Source organism: Delphinapterus leucas, chromosome X, assembly GCF_059928025.1.
Source record: "Delphinapterus leucas isolate spDelLeu-1000000601 "Yukka" chromosome X, BTC_Dleu_Yukka2, whole genome shotgun sequence".
NCBI classification, from domain to species: domain Eukaryota; kingdom Metazoa; phylum Chordata; class Mammalia; order Artiodactyla; family Monodontidae; genus Delphinapterus; species Delphinapterus leucas.
This window is the reverse complement of record NC_143150.1, coordinates 44,537,139-44,546,000: the sequence shown is the minus strand read 5'-3', so window position 1 is coordinate 44,546,000 and position 8,862 is coordinate 44,537,139.

Here is an 8,862-nt window from a genome sequence, read left to right as displayed (position 1 = left end):
CTTCTGCCTCAGTTATTCTGCTATTGATCCCTTCTAGAGTATTTTTAATTTCATTTATTGTGTTGTTCATCGTTGCTTGTTTCATCTTTAGTTCTTCTAGGTCCTTGTTAAATGTTTCTTGCATTTTGTCTATTCTATTTCCAAGGTTTTGGATCATCTTTACTATCATTATTCTGAATTCTTTTTCAGGTAGACTGCCTATTTCCTCTTCATTTGTTAGGTCTGGTGGGTTTTTATCTTGCTCCTTCACCTGCTGTGTGTTTTTCTGTCTTCTCATTTTGCTTATCTTACTGTGTTTGGGGTCTCCTTTTTGCAGGCTGCAGGTTTGTTGTTCCCACTGTTTTTGCTGTCTGTCCCCAGTGGCTAAAGTTGTTTCAGTGGGTTGTGTAGGCTTCCTGATGGAGGGGACTCGTGCCTGTGTTCTGGTGGATGAGGCTGGATCTTGTCTTTCTGGTGTGCAGGTCCACGTCTGGTGGTGTGTTTTGGGGTGTCTGTGGCTTATTATGATTTTAGGCAGCCTCTCTGCTAATGGGTGGGGTTGTGTTCCTCTCTTTCTAGTTGTTTGGCATAGGGTGTCCAGCTCTGTAGCTTGCTGGTCGTTGAGTGAAGCTGGGTGCTGGTGTTGAGATGGAGATCTCTGGGAGATTTTTGCCATTTGATATTATGTGGATCTGGGAGGTCTCTTGTGGACCAGTGTTCTGAAGTTGGCTCTCCACCTCAGAGGCACAGCACTGACTCCTGGCTGCAGCACCAAGAGCCTTTCATCCACACGGCTCAGAATAAAAGGGAGAAAATGTAGAAAGAAAGAAAGAAAGAAAGGAAGGAAGGGAGAGAGAAAGAAAGAAAGAGGATAAAGTAAAATAAGATAAAATAAAGTTATTAAAATAAAAATTATTATTAAGAAAAAAAATTTTTTAAGAAAAAATAATGGACGGAAAGAACCCTAGGACAAATGGTGGAAGCAGAGCTATACAGACAAAATCTCATGCAGAAGCATACACATACACACTCACAAAAAGAGGAAAAGGGAAAAAATAATAAATATTGCTCTCAAAGTCTACCTCCTCAATTTGGGATGATTCGTTGTCTATTCATGTATTCCTCAGATGCAGGGTACATCAAGTTGATTGTGGAGCTTTAATCTGCTGCTTCTGAGGCTCCTGGGAGAGATTTCCCTTTCTTTTCTTTGTTCGCACAGCTCCTGGTGCTCAGCTTTGGATTTGGTCCCGCCTCTGCGTGTAGGTCGCCGGAGGGCGTCTCTTTTTCGCTCAGACAGGGCGGCATTAAAGGAGCAGCTGCTTGGGGGGCTCTGGCCCACTCAGGCCAGGGGGAGGGAGGGGTACGGAGTGCGGGGCGAGCCTGCAGCGGCAGAGGCCAGCGTGATGTTGCACCAGCCTGAGGTGCGCCGTGCGATCTCCCAGGGAAGGTGTCCCTGGATCCTGGGACCCTGGCAGTGGTGGGCTGCACAGGCTCCCCGGAAGGGAGGTGTGGATAGTGACCTGTGCTCACACACAGGCTTCTTGGTGGCGGAAGCAGCAGCCTTAGCGTCTCATGCCCGTCTCTAGGGTCTGCACTTTTAGCCGCGGCTCACACGCGTCTCTGGAGCTCCTTTAAGCAGCGCTCTTAATCCCCTCTCCTTGCGCACCAGGAAACAAAGAGGGAAGAAAAAGTCTCTTGCCTCTTTGGCAGGTCCAGACATTTCCCCGGACTCCCTCCCGCCTAGCCGTGGTGCACTAACCCCCTGCAGGCTGTGTTCATGCTGCCAACCCCAGTCCTCTCCCTGCGCTCCGAGCGACGCCCGAGCCTCAGTTCCCAGCCCTCTCCGACTGGTGAGTGCCGGTCGGCACCGATCCTCTGTGCGGGAATCTCTCCGCTTTGCCCTCCCCACCCCTGTTGCTGTGCTCTCCTCCGCGGCTCCGAAGTTTCCCCCCTCCGCCACCTGCAGTCTCTGCCCGCGAAAGGGCTTCCTAGTGTGTGGAAACTTTTCCACCTTCACAGCTCCCTCCCACTGGTGCAGGTCCCGTCCCTATTCTTTTGTCTCTGTTTATTCTTTTTTCTTTTGCCCTACCCAGGTACGTGTGGAGTTTCTTGCCTTTTGGGAGGTCTGAGGTCTTCTGCCAGCATTCAGTAGGTGTTGTGTAGGAGTTGTTCCACGTGTAGATGTATTTCTGGTGTATCTGTGGGGAGGAAGGTGATCTCCTCGTCTTACTCTTCCGCCATCTTCCCCCCAGGCTTCTATTGGTCCTGTTTCTGGCTAATACAGATTTTGGTACCAAAAGTGGTTCTAAAGGAAGAGAAATTTAAGCATGAGTTTTGTGAATTGACCTTGGATTTCTGGAATTGGCTCTCTAATCTGATCAGATTTAAAGGTGCTATGGACTGTATTTCCAGTAGTAAAGAGAGCTCTGATAGTCCATGGTGTGATCTGGGAATAGATTTTACCCAAATGTCTCCACTGTAGACACCTAATCAACCACTTATAAGAAGAAAGGATGTGGGGTGACTGTGTATATGATACTTCCAAAAAGTTTTGCAAAATAACAAATGAGATTGGCTGATTGCTCCTAATGTCACTAGACGAAATGGAGAAAGAAAAGGATGAGCTCAGGGATTGCAACTCCCAGCTCAAGCACTTCATAAATGATCTGTAAGCTTCCATATTTGCCCTGAAGGCGACCATTATTTCCTGTAGCCACAAGGTGAGATTGCTGAAAATCAAATGCAAAACCTCATCCTGCGAAGAGGCAAGCCACTGACTGAAGGAAAATATTTGTAAATCATGTATCTGATAAAGGACTTGTACACAGAGTAAAGAATCAAAATTCGATAAGAAGAAAACAGACACACTCACAGATAAATTGACAAAGGATTTCAAGAGATACTTCATCAAAGAAGATATAGTCATGGCAAAGAAACACATGAAAATATGCTCATCATTATCATCATTGAGGAACTATAATTGAAAACTACAATTAGGTACCACTACACCTGACAGGGAATGGTCACGAGGAAAAAGACTGACCAAATCAAGTTTTGGCAAGGTTGTGGGGAATGGAACTCTCACACACTAATGGTGGCAATGAAAATTGTGTGACCACCTTGGAAAACAGTTTGTTTCTTACAATGTTAATCTTTCATCTACCATATGATCCAGCTGTTGCACTGGCAAGGATGTATTCTAGAGGAAGAAGGCATATGTCCATGCCAAGACTTACACACCAGTGTTCACAGCAGCTTTATTTAAGAGAAACCCAATTTGGAAACAACCCAAATGTCCCTCAAGAGGTGAATGAATAAAGCAAATGTGGCATATCCATATACTGGATTACTACCCAGCAATAAAAAAAAAACTATTGACACATGCAACAAAATAGATAAATCAAAAAATAAATAGGTGTCCAGTTTCTAGCCTGACGTGTAAGGAGCTTCAAAGTCGGCACTCCATCCTAACAAGTAAAAAGCCAAACAAACTGAAAAATCAACTCTTCTCAGATCTATCAGAGACGTGAGGTCGCAAGGCGAATTTGTCTCCAAAATTGAATACAGAGAATACAACCTACCAGAGCAAAAACTCATCAGCAGAGACCTCCTTGGGAACCAGTATCAGTGTAGGAAAACCCAAAATGTAAATGTTGGGGTCTCCTGGAAGCCGCTGCCTTTAAACCTGGAGTAGAAGCTCCAGCAGCCATCAGGACACAGATCCTCAGAACCTGCCTCCTTCAGACACCTGCTATGAGCTCGGCCACTGGCATGAGGAGCTGCACAGGGAGAGGCAGATTCAGCACATGTTATAATGTCCTTCTCACAAGGCCCATTTCTTCTCCTTTCCTTGTTTGTACCCTAAGAACAAAGTGGAAAACGAATAAGAAGTGGCCTGAATCCATGCAAACATCCATGATCCTGGAATAACGATAAGGCCATCAGCTTACTCACGTGTTATCATTCAATGTTCTCAGCAATCCTGTGGGTAAAGCATTCTTCTCCCCATTTTACAGAGGGGGGAAGCTGAGGCTTAGAGAGAGTTATTACCTGTGTCAACTGCAAATTGGCACTTGCCATGGTCACTTGCCATCTACCTCTACAAGGATTAAATCAGTTGCCACTGCAGCTGCTGACCTTCAACACCCCCTGAAAGGAATTCAGGGTGGAGATCAGGAAGGAGGCACTCTGTGCTCTGAGAAAAACTGGGAGAACAGGTCTTCAGATAGTTAGGTATCTTCAGGAGCTGATTTTATGAGCCCAATTCTTGCATCTCCTCATATCTAGAAAAGCACTAAATTCCTTAATGGTGACCTCTGCTCCTCGTGACTAGCGGTAACCCTCACGAGACCTGCAGAAAAAACAAATATGTGCTTTATTGCATGTACTCCCCCTTTACCAAAATCACATATATACTGACCTTCCCCCCGCCTACCTCTTTAGAGTAGTTTCTCAGAGCTATCTGAAATGCTGTCTCCCGGGCTATAGTCCTCATTTTTCCCCAAATAAAACTTAACTTGCAACTCTCACGTTGTGCACCTTTTTTAAGTCGATACCTGTCTCACCTCCTGTGCCCCTCCTTTAGAAGGAAAGTGGCTCCCGGACACCCCTGGAGCAGGATACCACACTCACTGGGGCCAGGAGGGACCGCAGTGGCTTTACCTACGAGACAGCGGAGGCACCAAGCCCCAAAGCGGGAAAGAGGTGACCTGGATGTGGATCCCTTTGTCTCCCCACACACCAGCGTGGTCCAGCCCCCACCAGGGACCCACACCCTCAGCTGAGTCCCAAACACCTGAAGGCGGGAGCTGCTCTTTTCCCCAGTTTATGTCTGTCTCCCTTAAAAAGTCGTCACGGTTGCCGCCATGACGTTAGGTTTCCACAGCAACTGCGATGCGCAGCCCTGTCCTCCACACTGAAATGCCTCCTATGTTGTGGCCATCATTTGCAGTCTTGAGAGGCTGCATCCTCTCAGCCACACAACACCACGGGTTCTGTCATCTGCATGAGGAGCTCTGCACTGGGACATAAAACTCTGTGAATACCCAGCACACGTTTGACACATTCTCATCCATCCATCTATTCATCCAGTTAACAGGCATTAAGACCAAACTTTACACGATCTCTTTGGTTGAGTTTTAGGCTTCTCCAGAATGGAAACAAGGAATTAAAGTGTGAAAAGGCAGGTGTGGTAAGCTCAGTTGTTAAATCTAGGAAGAGATGGCTCCTTCCCATTAAGATTTCAACCTGCTCAAGTTTCTTATAATTGATGATTTTAAAATATGCTTCAAGCCCTATCCCCCTCTCCACATCTCTAGTTACTGTCCTCTTTACATAGATTCTCCCCTTGCACCGAAGTTCTACCAAGAATTCTGCACCCTCAGTTCACATCTCCCTGCACCTCCCTTCCAACTCTGTCTTCATCCCTCATCTAACAGGGCTGTGTTCTCCCACGCTTCCAGTGACATTACACTTGCCAACTCAACCACCACTTATTTGTCACACTTATACTGTAGATCCAGAATGTTGAAATAATTTTTCAAATAGAGACAAATAGGTATTTCCTCAAGAGGAAAGGATTTCCCTTCCACAGGGAAGAATTCAAATACTTGGGTACAGACAAGGAATTACATTACAGGGCAATCAGTTACCGAAAAGCTCAAGCTGTAACATACCTTCCGTGGAGTTAGAGTTAGGTAACGTGAAGGCTGTGCTTTTGACAATTGGCTTTCCAATGACGCACACATTTTCTCGGACATATCTCATAATTTTACTTCATTGAAATGGATTTTGCAAATATGTTAAGTGAAAGTTAGCAATAATTATTTTTATGGTCACTTCAATAACCTTTGTTTTATCTGTTTATTTCTTTCTCAAGGGATTACCAAGTATGGAATAAAATTGCCTGAAATTATATTGTTGTTCCAGGCTCTGCCATGAAAATATATTGTCTGAAAGCACTGTGTGATATACCATATTTGGACAATATATTGGTAGATATAGGGAACTCTTTTGCAGTTTCCTGACTGTTAAGTCAAAATTCTCTTACTGCATTGTAGAAATTATGATGCTTGACTTTCTTTTGGGATGTATCCGTTAAGTAAGAAAAAAAAACAACCTACAGAATCCATATACATCAATCCATATTGATATCAATAAATGTTTGAATTAATAAAGAAATGGGTGATGAGAGTAACTGTGTTTATCAAATAATTCCAAATAATACATGGTGATACCCTGCCTCTGTGAAGTGAACCTGAAATCTGCCTTCCACCTCTGAGAGTAGGGCAGACTTAGTGACTCACTTCTGAAGAACAGAGGAGGAAAATGGAAAACAGTTACTGTACACTGGAGAAACTGGGCAAACAGCACCTTAACCCACAGATGAAGGTCGACATCTCCAGTGACCCAGTGATGTCACGTGTCTACCATGTCCTCCCAGATATGATGTGATGGGAAGGGCACTTCAACTCTGTGGTATTCTTTCTCAAAACCCACAACCACAGGCTAGTCACAAGAAAAATAAGACACTATGCCTGTACTCCTCAAGACTGTCAGGGTCATGAAAATAGTGTGGCATTTCCTCAGATGGTTAAACAGAGAGTCACCATATGACCCAGCAATTCCACTCCTAGGTACACAGCTAAGAGCAATGACAACATATTTTTACATAAAAACCTGTACACAAATGTATGTGGCATCATTATTCACAGCAGCCAAAAGTGGAAACAATCCAAATGTCCACCAATTAAAGAATGGGTAAATAAAATGTGGTGTACTATTTGGTAATAAAAAGGAATGAAGTACTGATACATGCCATAACATAGATGAACATTGAAAACATTATGCCAAGTGAAGGAAGCCAAATATGCAAAAGACCGCATAGTATATGATTCTATCTATATGCAATGTCCAGGAAAAGGCAATTAGCATAGCTGTATCCAAGGAATTCCCCGCTTTACACCCAGACTTCCAAAAGGCTCTTTGTTGTGGCTTTTAGCCACAGCCCCTCCCTCCCACTTTCCTGTCCTGCAATGTTCAAGTTGCAGTTCAGGCTTCTGTCACCAGGTGGCACTAAAGAACCGCCATTTGCAAATTTCTTACAAATAAGTTTATTCAAACAGCAACGAAAAATACAGTACCTTCCCTTAACATTCAGCCTATGAATATATGTACAGAATGATTCTAATTCTGTCTGAAAACACTGGTAGGTGTAAATGAAGATTGTGAAAGCATATACTCCAGAGCTTGCACACGATGGAACACCAAGTGGCAGCAGCGAAACTTGTCAGTTGGTGGGCAGGCAAAGGGCAGGAAGGAGGTGACTGAGAGAGGATGGGGCTTTGGATCGTGGTGTGGGCAGCCTGTACAGTAGTGTTCTGTGTCCTGACAGGGGATGACAGAGTGTGTGAGACAAGGACTAGGCAGCCTGTACAGCCTGTAGGGTTATGGGGGTTAACACGTGTTCTCTGGTAGGAACCCTCTGTAGAGTCCACAAAGTACATCAGCAGACATTAATGAGGGAAGAGATAAATCAGTGCACGCGACATAGATTTGCAGTCAACAGCAGATGGAACTGCTTCAACATAAATAGAAATTCTCCAAATAGAACTGCTATCATAGTAAACAGTTTCATATTTTACTCTTTCCAAATACACGCTTTTTCATTTAAAAAGAACAAAAATGGAGGTGGATATGATGCCACCTGACATCTGTCATCTTCCTCACCCAGAAGGGTTGCTGAGTGAGTACCCGCGGGGCCACAGTAGCAGGGAATGTGATCCGACCATTTCTCCAGCCCTGGAAGCCCATCTTCTAAAAGGGAGGCTGCTCTGTGTCCTCTAGGGCGGGTGAGGGCAGGAGCCTCATCCCGTCCTGCCACTTACTGGACAGGTGACCTAGGCTCTGTCAGCCTGAGCTTGGGCATCTGTGACAGGGGACTCAAGATACCTGTGTCACAGAGCTGTCCTGAGGGGTGAATGAGAAAACCTGCCCAAAGTATATGGCATACTGTGGAACTTCAGAGGCTCTTTAAAAAAGTCAAGACTCAGTAGCAGGGACTGGCTGAGCCTTAGGGCTAAGGCAGGCACCGTGGAAAGGTGTTTTTCATTGTTTCTCCTAATGAGAATATAGATATCTTTATGAAGGAAGCAAATCTCTCTCTGGTATGCCTTGAGTTCAAAGTTTTAAAGACAGAAGGATCTCTAGTTTCGTGGGAGACTCAGAAGCTCCTAAGAGCTGCTCAACATCGTGCCTCTGAGCAGACCCTAACCCAGTTCCCCACCCTGGGAAGACAGGCTTGCCTTTGATTCACCTGGTGAGCTCAGTGAGCGATGGCACCAGGGCAGCGAGTTGCGGTGTTTGTCTAACTGCTGCTCCTGGACTGCTCCGCCTGTTAATACGTTTATAGGAAAATTCTGAATCCGACCCACAGCCACCAGGACAGGAGTCCTCAGATCATGTCACCCCAGGATTTCAGCCACCCGCTGCCTCCCTGAGAGGCAAAAATCCAAGAAGTACTAGCGTTTTTGGACACAATTGTCCATTCTTTAATTATTAATAACTAAAAATTTATATTATAATCCATCCTGTTTATTGAAAGTGTTTCATTAACTCTATTGTGAAATAAGAAGTTAAGAAGATAAGGAAGGAAATGAACATGTAGGAAAATTCAAGGGTTAAATCTGAGATGAGATTGCTCCTTCATATTAAATTTTAAACTTGCTCAAACTTCATGGCGTTGAAGATTCAACAACAACAACAACAACAAAAAACCCTCTTAGGGCCCCTAATCCTTATGCAGACACAGGTGTCTCTCTGTCCTTCTCTCTCTCTTCCTCTTCCCCTTCAAAGTATAAGTTCCACAAAGAGAAATGATTAAGC